The sequence below is a fragment of the Lissotriton helveticus genome, chromosome 8, assembly GCF_964261635.1.
Source record: "Lissotriton helveticus chromosome 8, aLisHel1.1, whole genome shotgun sequence".
Classification (NCBI taxonomy): Eukaryota; Metazoa; Chordata; class Amphibia; order Caudata; family Salamandridae; genus Lissotriton; species Lissotriton helveticus.
This window is the reverse complement of record NC_136069.1, coordinates 194,596,207-194,612,407: the sequence shown is the minus strand read 5'-3', so window position 1 is coordinate 194,612,407 and position 16,201 is coordinate 194,596,207. Positions and strand designations below refer to the sequence as shown.

General features: G+C 45.6%; 1 long non-coding RNA gene across 3 annotated transcripts in view; it reads right to left on the bottom strand.

Annotated features, from left to right (window-relative positions):
* LOC144772516 (uncharacterized) overlaps positions 1–16,201 on the bottom strand; it is a 434,413-nt gene that overhangs the window by 377,014 nt on the left and 41,198 nt on the right. For all 3 annotated transcript variants that reach the window (XR_013599787.1, XR_013599788.1, XR_013599786.1), the window contains exon 2: positions 14,034–14,198. This is a non-coding gene — a long non-coding RNA (uncharacterized LOC144772516). The remainder of the gene's footprint in view (positions 1–14,033; positions 14,199–16,201) is intronic.

Sequence of the window (16,201 nt, the reverse complement as noted above, 5' to 3'; positions counted from 1 at the left end):
CAATGCCACACACTTTAAAGGGAGGATGGTGCAAGAATATTGTGCTCAACGCAATATCGAGTGGGTCTTTCATATTCCTTATTACCCGCAAGCCGCGGGTTTAATCGAGCGGATGAACGGCCTTTTAAAAGATCAATTGAAGAAACTGTCTAATGGTTCTTTGCATAATTGGAGAATTCACCTAGTTGATGTGTTACAGATTCTTAACAATAGACCTGTACATAATTCTTAGACACTCATTATGTGAATGTTATCCCCTTCTGTGAATGTGCAACCCCATACAGGAGTAGCTACCATTGTTTATTAGGAAATTACTTCTGGAGCCTTGGATCCACACAGAGCGACTCCTGAAGCTGCTGGTTTAGATTTACATACTTTGAAACAACATGTATTAAAGCAAAGAGATATTGTCCTCATTGAAACTGGAATTGGTGTCCAAATACCAGTAGGACACCTCGATCTGATCGCTCCACGCGCTGGACTAGTGCTGAAAGGCATCCAGGTGCTGGGCGGTGTGATCGATTTTGATTATCAAGGTGAAATCAAAATTATTCTGTTGAACAGTGGTGATCTGGATTTGACAGTACAACCTGGTGATCGAGTTGCCCAGTTGGTTATAATGCCTGTCCTTGGAGGGGTGGTGAGAAAAGGGACTGCCCCAACCCTCCTAACTGTAGGTGGAGAAGGAGGTTTTGGCTCAACTGATAAAAACCCAGGAGCCAAAGTGTGGGTACAGTCACCTAACCGACCCCCTGAACCGACTGTAATAATCGCCACGGGCAGTGACAACACAATATTAGTTATGAAACCTGGACAGGAAAAGTGGGACTACGTTCCCGCTGACTAATGTTACCTTCGAGAATGAATAATGCCTGTTTTTGACTTGTTTTCTTTAGATCATTGGATGGATTGTCGCTGCGGGATGTGTCGTCGCTGGACTCCTTTCGGCATGGTGCGTTTCGGGCCGAGATGGGCCGTGGAGGATTAACAGCGAGACGATCATCAGAGAGCGCAGTACGGATTCGATCCTTTTTGATACAGCAAACATCTGTGGAAATCTGGCAAATCACTCCTATTTTTGCATGTCCAACATGAGAAGCGTCCCTGACATTTTGTCCACATGCCTTGTTTCAGTTCCAACTCCAACAGCAGTGTTAATAAAAGCTTTCAACGTTACAAATATCGATAGCAATGATGATATCAACACAGTGAAGAGTCGGCTGTCAGTGTATGACTATTGTGCCTCCTGCACAGTGTTACCTGATCTTGACCCGCAGCAGGCTTTTACCGTTACCACTTATAATATTACAGAAGGCGACAGTTGTTTTGATTATACGTGCGATCCACGATTGATTGGCAAATGTGTTCAATCTAGATTAGAAAATGTTTCCATGCTTCCCCGACATGTACAGATTTTGTGCTATAATCGTAAACCCCATATGTGCCTTTCAGTTCGTAACTCTATGTCCTGTAGAACGTCTATTCTTTCAGTGAGCTACTATAAAGATGTTCTATTGCCAAATGGATGGTTATTTTCCTGCGGGAATATGTCTTGGTCCTTTATTCCTGCGAACATTTCTGGTGGACCATTTGCCTTGGCCAGACTCAGCCTGGCTATGTTTCCTTTGCTACCATCTATGCATACTCGAACTGCACGTGAGGCACCTCCATTGGATGAACATTGTGAATCTAATTTGCATTTACTTTCTAAGACAGAATATATTAGCCTGGCTGCTTCAATTGTGGGAATTCCAGGGCTCTTAATTTATAATTCTAGAGCTATTAGTAAATTAGCATGTCTCATGGTCAAATCTATCAATCACACTTCAACTGCTTTATCAGAATTTTTATTAGATGCACAGGGCGATCGCCGAGCTATTTTACAAAATAGGGATGCCATTGACTATCTTCTTTTGAAGCATGATCATGGGTGCTCCGATTTTGAGGGCCTGTGTTGCTTTAACCTGTCAGACCATTCGAGATCTATTCAGTCCCACATCAATGCTCTGCATAATTTGTCCATGAAAGTTCGTCAAAATTTGGATCAAGAGTGGTTTCATTGGCTTTTTGGGTGGTTGCCTGCTTTTAATCTCCTTCGTTCTATTTTGGGTGGTGCACTGTTGGCAGTTTCCTTTCTTATTGCTATATGCTGCTGCATCCAATGTTTACCTAATCTTTTAAATATGTTTCGGCCTGGTACTTTATTGAGATCTGTTAGTTATGTTTCTTATTATTCTAGTAAAGATTTACAACCTGTTTAATGTTTATATGCATTCACTGGAATTGTACAATGGAATGTAGTGATTGAGCCATTTTTATGGATAATTGGCTCGATTATGACCATTGCCCACTACCATCTCAGTATATTTTGTTCTAATATAGTGCTATGCAGGCCCGCATAATATAGATTAGCTGTAAAATAGGCCTCGATAATGTTCTTTCTGTGTCTGACTGTATCTTGCTTAAAGGCAGGGCTTACCTATTGGTTTTGGCATACTCTAATGCCATCTTGCATACTAATTCGGGCTCTTTGCGGGAATAGTGGCCTATGCTTGAGCGACTCCATTTTCTAAGCTGTCGCCATCTTCTAAGCCTTTCTGGGTGAGGAGTCATGTTTTACTTCTCACTTGTTTTTCGCACTTTGTATACTAGTAGGAACCGGTTCTTGTCAGAGGAATGTGCTCGCTCTGCCTCGGAGTCATAACAGACTCCTAGCTAGCTGAAACTGTGACCTTGGCGTGGAGTGGTACGGAATCTGATGAGAACAGGGGGCGAGGCTTGCTAGAAGCTTCAACCAACGTTTCCACCTGTAGGGTGTTCGGGTCTCGACCCCTGGTAGTCCATCACATTACAGACGTGCAGCTGTGACAGTGGAGCAGAGAATCCTGATTTGGCTGGAGAAACGGACTCCCCTCTGGCGAAGTGGAAGCGGGATGTGTAGAAACTTGATGAGGTGTTCCACTAACTCTTATTTCCTAACTGTTCTTATCTAACTATCGTCTCCTATTTTCAGGTTATATGCTGATTTACATATGAGTTCTATATATGTGTATTCTAATTGCTTTAGCAATTGCTTACGGATTGATGTGAAGAAGGCCTATCGTGAAATAGTAGTGATTTCTTTCTTTTGTCCTTCTATCATTGTGTAATAAAGAAACCCCAGTTTAAATACCATTATTCGTCTGTAGTCCTTGGGATGGGAGGTCGGGCCTTTCTGGTCCAAGTGCTGTAGCATCGGAAGGATGATAAGTTTCCCTTCCTGCAAGTAGTTGTTGAAGGTTGGGTTCCATTCTCATCCAGGAAAACCAAAACCAATAAGTAATCCACCCCAAGGCATTGTTAGGAGGAGTGCGCGTTGTTTTAACACCACCAGGGTGGGCTTTGTTTCGCATTGTTGTTACCCTGTGGCCCTTGGTATTGTGTTGTGTTTTCGTACCCTGGTGTACGTTGTTACCTTGTGGCCCTTGGTTTCTTGCGTTGTTTTACCGAGTGACGTGGTTTTTCCTGGGTTGTTGTTTTGTCGTCACTGGTATTGTTTTGCATTGTTTTTCGCAAGCTCCCCAGCAAATGCCATATATCTTTAGTTATTCATTGGTATTATTCCTTTCTTAGGTAAGTATTGGGAAGTGTTGTATCCTTTTGGGTCCTGAGAAGGGATATGGTAAGTATGCCCTGGTGATTGGCAGAATTATCAGGTCATTACAGCCGCGCATGCGACTAAAATCCCTGAAGCGCCCAAACACACTGCTCCCACAGCTACAATAGGGCTTGTCACTCTTACGGGGGCATATGGCGACAGCACGGGGCACAGGCATAACAGGCAACATATCCCCACACAAGCACAGGCAGCAGAGGTGCTCCCACCCAGCTAGAAGTTCCAAGTCCCTCTCCTCAGTATGGTTAACAGCACAGTCTACCACAATCATTGGTACCACTCTAGTGACTCACTATTACTGTCTGCACACAGAGGTTTACAGGTCTCCCTACAAGATTAGCTTCTGTATGCTGATTACTGTTCTGGTACACCTCTATCGGTGCTGTCACACATGCACGTCTAACAAATAACTACCTGTAAAGTTTATTGCCACCATGAGAACGGATGTAAGTGCCCAAGGGACATAAGATGTTAACTATGCAGTAGTGCTTTATCGCGGCTGAAGAAAAACGCTACAGTGCCGCTCGCTGCTGCCGCATCAATTACCGACGCATCCCAGATTTCCAAGCATTGCACCCGTGCAGCAAGTTTTTCTCTACGCTTCACCTGCTTACCGGAACCGTCACAAAGAATTAACGCATCCCTTCCCCCTACAGACCGGATTAGAAGCATCACTTCTCCTTGAGTGCAGCAAAACAGTTGCATCACCTCCCCAAGCTCTCAGGAACTGACGTATCTCTTTGTTTTCGACGCTTCTTCACTCTCACTGTTTGGCCTTGTGAATTTTGACGCAACTACAGATACCTTGTGTAAAAGTCATGCATCCATAGGTTTCTATGGTACAAGTTCTTGAAACCTTTTGAAAGTCACTGTGTATGTTGGATTTTTGTCGCTTTGGTCTTGTTTAGTTTAGATAAAGATACTTTATTTTTCTTCACTGGTGTGGTGTCATACTGTGGCGTTTTCACTGTGTTACTGTGTGTGTTGGTACAAATACTTTATACATTGCCTATGGGATAAGCCGGTCTGCTCGTGCCAAGCTACCTAGGGGGTGAGCAGGGGTTATCTAAAGTGCATATCCCCCCTTACCCTGACTAGAAGCAAGGGTGTCTATTGGGACAAAGGTGCCTACCTCTGCCAACTAGAGACACCCATTTCTAACAATGGCCTTCTTAGACACTGTGAATCATATGCATTAAACTAAGAAATATGTACAAAAATGCTAGAATGTGTCTACAATTAATCTAATGTAACCCTTTGATCGCACCAAATATGACACTCTAGCTCAGCATTGAGCAGGACATGGATACTGTAGGAATTCTGCCATTTGTCCATAGTCACCTTGGATTTTTTTCCACTTTGCTGAACCCTAATTTTTATGGTAGAACTCTGTGCACAATACTCCAGCTAACCAGTAGTAAAGGGCCTGTGCTTCCTCTTTTAATCATGATTTATTTGGCATAATCCTAATTGCATATTTCTTTATCTATAACTCCCTGGCATATGGTACAAAGTGTACCCAGGGCTTGTAGGTTAAATAGTGAACTACAGCACCTATTGTGCCATCCTCTACAGTGGCAGTGCAGACAAGGCCTCAGGCCTACCATTGTAGCTTGTTTGTGAAAACAAACAACAATTCATTGGGTCAAAATAAACCATTTTGACAGATCTAAACCTTCCTTTTAAATATTGTTACCCCTTAAATAGGCCTTGTACTACTCAAGGCAGGGTGCAGGTTGTTTAAAAGTGGGACATATGGCAACTCAATGTTAACATGGCCTTACAGTGACCAACACCCAAAAGCTATAGGAAGACTGTCTGGCTAACAGGGAAACACTGTAAGGCATTATTAAATATTTTCATTTCATTTCATAAAAACTTTATTTCGGCAATCAAATGCCATATAAGGCCAATAAAAAACAAGAACTAAAAGCACATAATTTCATCGGATATGTACAATTAAATAAAATAATAATAAAGGTTAAAAGGGCAAATGATACAATACAGTCAATAGTGAAGCTCCACCATTATCCCTAGGTACAACCAGGCCAATGCATTATTTAACTCACTCATTGTGTTCCTGGACTATCATTTTGCTGGGACAGTACCTTAAGGATAGCCCTTCGGGTACATCACATATTGAATAAAAAGCGTGAGATGGAGTAAACAATGGGCATTTGCATATTTGTTTTGAGTATCCTATAGGCTTCAAAACAGCGGCGTGTCCACAGATTTCTGCAAAGTTGGAGTAACCAACGCGCTCAGGCCTTTCTGTACCCCTTGCAAAAGAATAACACATGCAACTCCGATTCATCGGGATAGTTGCAGGCCGGGCAACCCCTGTTTGAGGTCCCCTCCCAGTTTCGAGTAAAGGTGCGTAGCGGGAGGACTCCTTGCCTGAACTGGACATACAGTTTTTTATCGAGTAAGGGCTGGATATCCTCCAGTACCAGTTCAAGTTCATACTGATTTTTTTATAGCCAAGAATTCCACGGTTAGACAGCCGGCGGTAGCTCTTTGTTCAAGCTCATTGAGCTTGTCCGCTCTTTAGCTCTCCATCATGGTCTTTCTTGGTAATGATAGAGATGCGACCTCCGCATTGTTCCATAGGTCGCCCCTTCCCAGGCCCCCACAGATATTCCTAATGTTGGTCAACCAGGTTATCCTCCCCAAGCCTCGCATGGCCATGCCATCAGTTAGTTCTTCTCTGTAGGCAGCTAGCTCTGGGGTGCTCCAGAGGCGACGCTAATAGAGGAGAGGCCTGAGGGTCACCTCTTCCGATATCGGCCTAACCCCAAGATCTAGACGGAGAGGTGTTAATGGGGTACTATTGGGGAGCCTCAAAAGCTGTCTAATGAAGGTATTCTCTATTCTGGTTAGCGGATACACTGTACAATGGGCCCAAAGTTCTGCTCCATAGAGGGCAGAAGGTCTAGCCTGAACCTTGTACATTTCTAGCACTGGACTAAGTGGTTTTTATTTTGGAACAGTTCCTGTGTAGTTTTAAAATACCCCCTCGTTGTTTGGTTACATTTCAGCCCTGCTTTTTGTATTTGGGCGCCCCAGTCCATTTTCTCGGTAAGAGTCAGACCCAGATAATCAAAAATTATCACCCTCTCGAGGGGTCTGCCATCCGAGCAAGGATTGGGGCGAGATCTGCCTACGTTGAAGGCCATGTGCTTTGTTTTTTGCAGGTTGATTTCCAGGACCTGATGCCTGCAGAAATCGCTGAAGTTGTCAAGAGTCCTCTGCATTCCCATTGGGGATTTTGCGAGGAGAAGCGTATCGTCTGCAAACATCAGGGCCGGGATCTTTCGCTGCGCTAGCCTGGGTGAATCAATATTCTTCCCTTTGCTCAGGAAATCTATTAACCGATTGATGTAGAGGGAAAAAAGAGTTGGAGCCAGGACACAGCCCACGGGCAAGGGGGCAGAGAGTTCTCCGTTCTTTCCATATCTGATAAGGGCATAATTGACCTCATGGAGATGTTCTATCTGATGGCGCAGGTATTCTGGGATTCCCATATCTCTTAAGGTTCCCCAATGTTTATCCCTCGGGACCAGGTCGAAGGCAGATTTTAAGTCTACGAAAATAAGGTAGAGACTGCCTCCCTCGATGAAGACTGTTTTCCAGTATATCAACTACAACCTATAAAGTTGATCAATCGTGGATGTCCTGGTCCGAAACCCGGCTTGGAGGGGGGTTAGAATAATGTGTTCCTCCATCCAGCTTTGTAGGCGCCCCAATAGGACTCAGGCAAAGATTTTCTGCCTGACGTCGATAAGGCTGATCGGGCGGTAATTCATGGGCAAGAGAGGGGATCCCTTTTTAAAAATCGAAATTATTTATGCTCTCGCCCAGGTGGTGGGGATTGCCATGACTTGTAATACAGCGTTGAACAACGTAGTCAAGTCCGGTGCCCAGATGGTGGGTTCTGATCGGTAGAGATCTCTGGAGATCTTATCCAAAACTGCCGCTTTTGCAGGTAGGATCTTCCCTAGTGCATCAGTGGTTTCTCTTACTGAAATTAAGAGGGCAACTTCCATGTTTGTGCCTGTATACCCCAGGGGCCTAGCATTTCTGTCATCCCCTCCTTTATCCCTTCTATAGAGGGTTTCAAAGTGTACCCTCCAAACAGTTTCATCAATGTTTGGTTCAATAGCCGGTTTACCAGCCTTGCTATCATTATTTACGATATTCCAGAAGGACCTCAGATCGTGAGTGTTAAATGTAATTCTTCCTATTTTTGGGCTTCCCAATGATATTTATCTTTAGTAGTAGCACTTTTATATGCGGCTCTAGCTTTCTTGATTTTAACGTTGTCGCTACTTTTAATGGCAGTTATTAATTGTGTTTTAGCTGCTCGGCAGCTGGCATTGTACCATTTGTGTTTGGGCATTTTAAGGGCTCTCTGGGTTTTATTTTGATAAAAAAAAGTGGCCAAAATGCCAACCAAATCATGGTGATTGTGTGAAATCTTAAGGAGAGAGTTTGGTGTTCCAAGGTCCTCTATTATTTGGGAAGTGGCTAAAAGGTAAGGGACTACATGATGGTAGAGTTTGACCGTTTTATCTTGAGAGTGGGAAAACTCAACCCAACAAACTCTTTTCCCACCATTGGTCTGTGTCAGGCTTTGCACTGATGATTGAGGATCAACCTGGGATATAATAGTGCATGGTGGTGCTATTTCTAGAATAAGAGCATTGTGATCACTGTCACGTCGTGGGGTGATTTTAAAATAAAGCACCTTATGCCAGGACTGCATTTCTACCAACATGTAGTCAATGATTGAGGTGTGGCCTGGCCTGTTATAGGCGTGGTTTCCCGGGCTATCTGATCTGGTGCGACCGTTACATGTTTTTAAAGAAAAGTTCAGGGTAAGGGCTTAGATCTGGAGCACTAATGGAGTCCATGCCCTTGCTGGCGGAATATTAGGTTCGGGAACTGACCAATATTGGGCCTGGTCCTCAAATTGTGCCCCGGACAACGGACAAACCAACAAGCGGCTCAAATTGGCAATTAAAGTCACCACCAATAATTATACCCCAGTGCGAAGAAAGGGTTAAAAGTAAGATGTTGAGTTGTTCTAGAGTAGTGGACTCCTGGCCCGGGGGGGGTCGGGCGAGAGTAGAGATTTATGAGCAGGATACTTTGTTTTGACTGGGTTGTTTTATGTACACAAAGAATATCACAGGAGGAACTCTCTGGGTTTGGGCTTGCAACCTAAATGGACTCCAACCCATGTTGACAGTCCACCTGAAGGTCTTCCTCTCCCGCGTGTATCGCTAGAATATTAAAGACGGCGAACCCCTGCCTGCTCAAGTCATCTCTGGACCGTGTTTCCTGGAACATGCAGATTTCAAGCTGATTAATAAAGGAACGCCAATCGGGGTTCTCCAGTTTGGATGTTAATCCTGCTATGTTCCAGGAAAGTATTTTCAAGCTTGGGGTATGCCCTATAGCAACCTCTATGGGGGGGATCAGAGGTTAAGCTGTCTGGAACAGGCTCTTCTTGCGGGAGAGGGGTTAGGTTAGGTTTAAGTGCGTCTCTATTTAATGAGGGAGATTTGCCGTCACTTGAGACCATTTTATTTAGGTGCCTGCCTGCACAGGAATTCTCTGTACTCGGTGTACGTTCATCTTCCTGGTTCAGATTATCCTTGGGTGGGATGCTTTTCCCAGTCTCAATAGGTTGCATTGTTGCCTTATGGGGTGTTAAAGGGTCACTCCTAAGGACGATCCCATTTGTCTTTATAGTACACATACAAGGTTGAGGTTTATCTTATTTATTTATTCAAAGTTTTATATAGCGCGAACAAGATCCTTACAGATATCAGAGCGCTTCACACGGAGAGAGGGCAGGGGCAGTAGGGGTGAACAGAGATAGTGGGAGCAGTATAATAGTCACTAACATGGTAGGATAATAATAACATACATAAAACATATCAAAATACAATCAGGTAAACAAATAATATACGACGGCACAAGTCATTGATCCCACTACCTAGGTGTTCAGGTGCACCTTGGGTGCGTGGATGGCTTATACCAATGTCCTAGTATAGAGAGAACACAGAGTGGGGGCATCGGGAGAGTGAATCAGTAAACCAAGGTGTAATATATATTGGTCGGTAGTGAGAGAGTAACGTAGTGGTATCCCCACCAAGTAGAAGTATAGTGCCAGAGGACAAAGTGAACAGTGAAACAAAACAATGCAGAGTCTCTGATCCAGCACCTATAAGGTTCAGGAGATCTTGGCCAGAAGGATGGTTTTCACCTCTTTCTTGAAGAGTGCAGTGGAGGAGATAAGCCTGGTTTCAGGAGGGAGCGCATTCCAGATCCTGGGTGCCATTCCCGAGAAGGAGCGCTTGTATGTTTTCTCTTTCCGGAATCTACGGGGTTTCAGGAGTAGATTTTTAGCACTTCTATTGGATCTCGAACCTCCTGATATAGACAACTTTTGAGCGAGGTAGTTGGGTGCATTGTGGTGCACGGCCGCGTGTGTCATAACTGCAATTTTTAGCTGTATTCTGGCTTCAAAAGGCAGCCATTTTAGAGACTTTAAGTCTGGGGATATATGCGAATGTTTTCTTGAGCCAGTAATGAGTCTCGCGGCAGCGTTCAGGGAGGCTCTTAAGGGTGCTGTTGTGGATAGCGGGAGTCCGCTGAGGGCCACAATTCCGTAGTCTATTCGAGGGATGACTAAAGCTTGCACAGCAGTTCGGAAGTCTTCGGCAGGGAGGAAGGGTTTGATTTTCCTCAGTGTGTTGATTTGGAAATTAGCCCCTTTTGTGGCTTTGCTAACGTGCTGCTGCATGTTGAGCTTGGCGTCGAGTGTGATGCCTAGGGATTTCGCCGAGTCCACGATGGTAGGTTGGACATTGAGTGCTGTTAAGTTAATGAGCCACGTTTGGGTGGTGGAAATTTTCGCCGGGGGTGAGATGAGTAGGAACTCAGGGGCATATTACCAACAACTAGCGATAATTTTTGTCTCTAACTTGTTTAGAGACAAAAATTATCGCCGCACATCGGCGATTTTTATCGCAGATAAACCTTGCTATTAGCAAGGTTTATCGCAAATGCGATAAAAAACGTCCGCAATGCATGAATATCGCTGAAAAGTCAGCGATATTCATGCATTATCGAGCAAATGCTCTTAGCCATGTTATCCACCTCCCATTGGATAACATGGTGAAGAACTGCTCAGGGCAGGTGTTAGCTTTTGGAGATATTCGCTCTTAGCGCGAATATCTCCAAAAGTTGGTAATAGGAGATAGCGATGTTAGCGACTGTTTCCAGTCGCTAACATCTTGGCACGCCCACTTTGCATGTCATTAGTGATAAATATCACTGACATGCAAAGCGGGGCCCAAGATGGTCGCTATCTCCTATTAGCTGTCGCTAACTGGTGTTAGCGACAGCTTGGTAATAGGGAGATAATTTTATCTCCGCTTTCTTGGCTTTTAAAGCCAAAAAAGCGGAGATAAACCCCCTTGATAATATGCCCCTCAGTTTTCAGAGCATTTAGTTTGAGGTGATTATCGGCCAGCCAAGATTGAGTGTTGATAAGCGTGGAATTCAGATGTTTGATATCTTCCGGGGATTGTAGCTTTAGGTAAAGTTGTGTGTCGTCGGCGTACATATGGAATTGGACATTGGAGGCTTGGAGCAGGGTGGCGAGCGGTTCCATGACGAGGTTGAACAGTGTGGGGGAGAGGGAGGATCCTTGTGGAACACCTAGATCTGCAGGCACGGGTGTAGATAGCACATTGTTGATCTTGAACTTCTGAGATCGGTTGTGAAGGAAGGACGAAAACCATTTGAGAACAGTTCCCGATAGACCCATTCTAGTGCTTAGCAGCTCCAGCAGGTTCTCATGTTTGACCGTGTCAAATGCTGAAGAGAGGTCAAGAAGGATGAGGAGGCAGGACTCATTGCGATCAAGAATTTGGAGGGCGTCATCAATTATGTGTGTCATAGCTGTTTCTGTGCTATGTTTCGCTCGGAATCCTGATTGATGAGGGTTGAGGAGGTCAAATTGATCAATGTGTTTTGTTAGTTGGAGTTGGACACATTTCTCCAGCAGTTTGGCCAGGGTGGGGATATTGGTGATGGGCCGGTAATTGTTTAGGTCAGACGGATCAGCTGTAGGTTTCTTGAGTATAGGCGTGACTTGCCCCACCTTAAGGGAATCTGGGATGAGGCCTTGTTGTAGGGAGCTGTTGATGATTTTGGTCCAGAGAGGGAGGAGCAAGGGGATGAAGTCTTTTACAGCATTAGCCGGTAGAGGGTCTGTGAGGTGATTAGAGGGCTTCAAGGTGCAGAGCAGTTTGTGTATTGCTTCTTCCGAGTAGGTATCGAAGTACAGCCATGATGCCTTGTTTTTAGGTTGAGTGTTAGACATTCTGGTGTGACTGGGGAATCGACTTACATCCATGATGAGGTCATTTCTTATGTTGTCAGTCTTTAGCTTAAAGAAGGCAGAGAAGGCTTCACAGTGTGGGGTGTCGCTTGTTGCACTGTTTGATTGTAAGGGTTGTGTCTTCGTTTGGGTCTTGATTAGTTCGAACAGCTTTCTTGGCCTGTTTTTTGCTTGGTCCAACTGGCGGCTGAAGAAGTCCGATTTTGTGCGCTTTATTTTCCTGAAGTAGGCATTTCTCTTGTTCTTAAGCCTTTTGAGGTGCAGTGCTGAAGGGTCCGATCTCCATGTGCGCTCTGCCATTCGCATAGTATGCCTGTCGTCATTGAGTCTGTCATCATACCAGGGGTTAGAAATTTTGGTGGAGACTCTCTTCAATTGCAGTGGGGCGACTTCATTGACTATGTGCCACATACCAGGTAACAAACATTGATGGAATCCAAACAAATCATCCCATGGCAGTAGTAAGTCTCAGCTGGGGAGGTGTCACTGGCCCAAAGAGAGTGGCAGTGTCAGCAAACTTGCCCTTGTAAAGGGGCTGCCACTTTCGTTAGTCAGTCAACTGCCACAAGGGGGCTGAACCTGTTGTTCACTGGAATGTTAAAGAATAGTGGAGATGTTTGTGCCTGCAAGGGTATAGGGGGTTGGGTGTTCTGGATCGATGCCCACTTCAAGTGGTAAGCTCCTCTAGACTTTTGTAGATGTTGGTGCGGGGGTAGAAATACCCTAGGGGCAATAATTGAACAGTGCTCCCAGGTCTAACAAAGAGATGGTCTAAAAGATCAATAGCAATCCCCCTGTTCCTAAAATTAATGATGACACAGTCACCAAAGATGTCTTTGGGTCTCCAACCTACCCATCCCACCCTATGGGTCATGATAATATCATGTTTATCTCTGTTGAAGAACTGCTTGTTGCTGATTAACCAATAAATACATTTGTTTTTCAGCTCACAATAGGTTTCCCTAGTGCCTTGCTTTAATTCTGCTAAAATACCAACATAGGGGATTGAGGCTGGGGGTAGGTTAATGTATGGGAGGGCTGTCCCTACCTGGTGGACTCCCCCCTCATGCCTGCTTGTAGGTCTGCCCCTTATACCAGTGGAGGGGCTTTCTGAGGGCCCTACCACCTCTCCTGCGTTAGTCTTTTCCTTCAGTACTCATTGTCTAAGTTCTTGGCCCTGCATGGTGTTACCTTTCTTTGACCCATTTGGGCTACAATGTTGTCTTACCTCCTTCTCCTGATTAGGTTGCGTTGTTTTAATGGGGATGGCGTTATTGGCTTCTGCGCTTGGGAGGTGGGTACTTAAATGTGATAACGTGTTGGCTGGTAGCTTTTCTTTCAAAATGTCCTCACCCTGTCAGCCCAACATTCTACTAATTGTGCGAGACTGTCAACCCGATCCCTTAGGTTTTTCAATTCATCTCTTACAATAGTCCTGACTTGAACCTGTAAGTCTACAACCATGTCCATGACCCATGCTGGCTGTTCTGGGTCTCCATTCGTTGTGGGACTACTGCCATTGGCCCTTATGGGGGTCAGAGTCACGGGAGCTGGGGCTTTTCTTTTTTTGGGCCCTCTTGATATGGTGGCTTTGACTTTCCCTGTTTTTGGGCGGGCCCCTCCTGGATGTATAACGTCCGTTCTACTTTCTGCAGAAGGTCCTATGTTGCTTAAGACAAGTTCCTGGTCCGTAATGGGGAGCAAGTCTGTTACATCCAGGGGGCTTAAAGGTGTAGCAAGATTGGGTGTAAGTGATATTCGTCTTTCCGTTAGTTCTATCTCATTTGCGACTACTCCGATGGCTTTCTGTAGTATGCGATTTATGAATGTGTTTGATGGAAGAATCCGGCTGTACAGGGGCGACATTCAGCTTTCCCGCCCCAGCTCGCCTACCCATGGTTTCTAGTAACTCAATTTAATCGCAGAGAGAGAATAAACAGAGGGCCTTAAGTCACTGACCTTGTTGAAGTTTACAGAGACAGTCCTGATCTCGTTCTAAGATTTGGGGGGGTTGCCCAGCCTGGCCTCTGATGGGCTCGCCCTTGGTCCGGGCACGTCCCGCGCCGCGGTGGGAGAGGCATCGCTTTATGCACAATGGCCTCGCCTCCCCCTCACTCGCGGCAGCTGCAGGAAAAGTTGTCAAAGTCAAAGAACTTTATTCGGATGTAGAAACATCCATAAAAGTACATAAAATCACATCATCATCCACAACACATAATATCACAATCGAAAAGACACATAATAAAATCACATAATTCATCATAATATATGTTGAAAAGGTATAAATAATTTGCATAGATGGGTCCAACAGTAATTGTAAGGCTCACGATAGTATATACAAGGATTAAAAACACTGCAGAAATGTCAGTAATATGTGCAAAGGGCAAAAGCAGCTATTTGTGCAAATAAGCAGTGATAAAACAGAAACTTTTCACGTCATATTCAATGATACTCTTGAGCGAACAGCATTTCTAAGAAAACAACTGACTCTGAAAATCACCTCGTCAGTGCCTAGCCTCAGTAAATCATCAAAGGCTAGGTTAAAATCCAACTGGGCTGTCTTGCGAAGGTATGGCATTAAGAGATGTTTAGTGTATTTTTCATAAAAGCCGCAGAAGAACAAAAAATGTAAAAGGCCTTGTTTCCCACCACGGTTACAGGGGCAGTGTAAGTTTTCTAAATTTCTATTAAAACCCCTTGGAAAGCATAATAGATTTTTAATGCTCCCGTCCCTGAACCTAAACAACAGGCTCCTGTTCCATTTGCTCATCTTTCTACACAGGTAGCTCTGCGGTAGGTCATAAGGCCTGTCGCTAGATACCAAGATGGCTATGTACCTTAAACTTGCAGGCTTTGCGAACTCTTTCTTCTCCCTTTCGTTGTTATAGAGGTTATACAGGGCGTTTTTTACCAAGTTCTTGTGTGTACGATCTATTGTGTGGGGAGATGTAAATAAGTGGCCCTGCTCCACACTCACTAGACTTTTTTCCACCGCCCGAGCCACGGTATATAACTGGCCCGTTCACTTTTTAGACAATCCTTAATGATGCCACGTGTCAATGATGCAGATGGATTCGTCCATATTTTCAGCCAGAACAGGGCGGGTCTAGATTTTATAAAGTCCTCTGTATACTTAAGGCTCAGTTCTCGGTGACACACAAAGGTTGGGGCAGAAATAACCCCCCCAAGATCTTTCTACAGAACCTATTCTCCATCGTTTGTATGTTGGTACAGTTCGTGTAGCCCCACACCTCGGCACCATAGGTACCTGTAGGTAAGCATTGAGTCTTATAAATTTGCAGCAAGGATGTAATGACCTCAGCGTGTGTGGGTTGTCGGAGTGAGGTTACAGAATTTATGGCTTTGCCCAGTTTGTTTCTCCCCTGGGCAACATGAGGTTGCCATGAGCCAGGGGGCGTGGCCGAGCGTGCAATGGTGAAAGACGTGCCTGGGTAGAGCTCCGTAAGAGGCTCCCCTACCACAGGCCATTTCTCCGCAAATATTGCCGCTTTGCTCTGCAATCATCAGCGAGTGTGCATGGAGCACACATCTTTCCCCTGACGGAGTCTGGGGCTGCTGACTATTGAGTACCTGCTCCGGCGGAGAAGCCCGCTACCCGCCCCGCCTTCAAGCGCTCCTGCCCGGCGTGGTGCGGCACTCGAGACCGGGGATCTGACTGGCAGTCTGGGCCCTGTGTGGCGGAGCGCTGCCTCGGGACACTTAACGGCACCACCACTGGAGCGTGTGACTGGGGGTCGCAGGAGGAACTGTTGGGGTGAGGCGAGCTCGCCCCCACCTGTTACTTTGCCGTGTGGAGGGGCCCACGAGGCGGTGCTGCAGACACACCCCCCGACGCCGAGGCAGTTCGGATGTGTGACTGGCCGCGGAGTGCCTCGCGGTGAGTCCCACTAGCCTGCTGGGGGCTACGATCGACGGCAGGGCAAGACCCCCATCCCAGACGCCTGGAAGCGGGCCCCCCGGCTGAGCTCACCCCTGGTCGGCGCTTGAGGCCTATGGAGTCCGGGGGCGGGCCCTGCCTACTTAACGCTACGGAGCTGTGAGGAGCTGGAGAAAGAGGGAAGCTGCGGCATCTGGGCCATAATCCTGCCTGACTGTTGGTGCCTCTC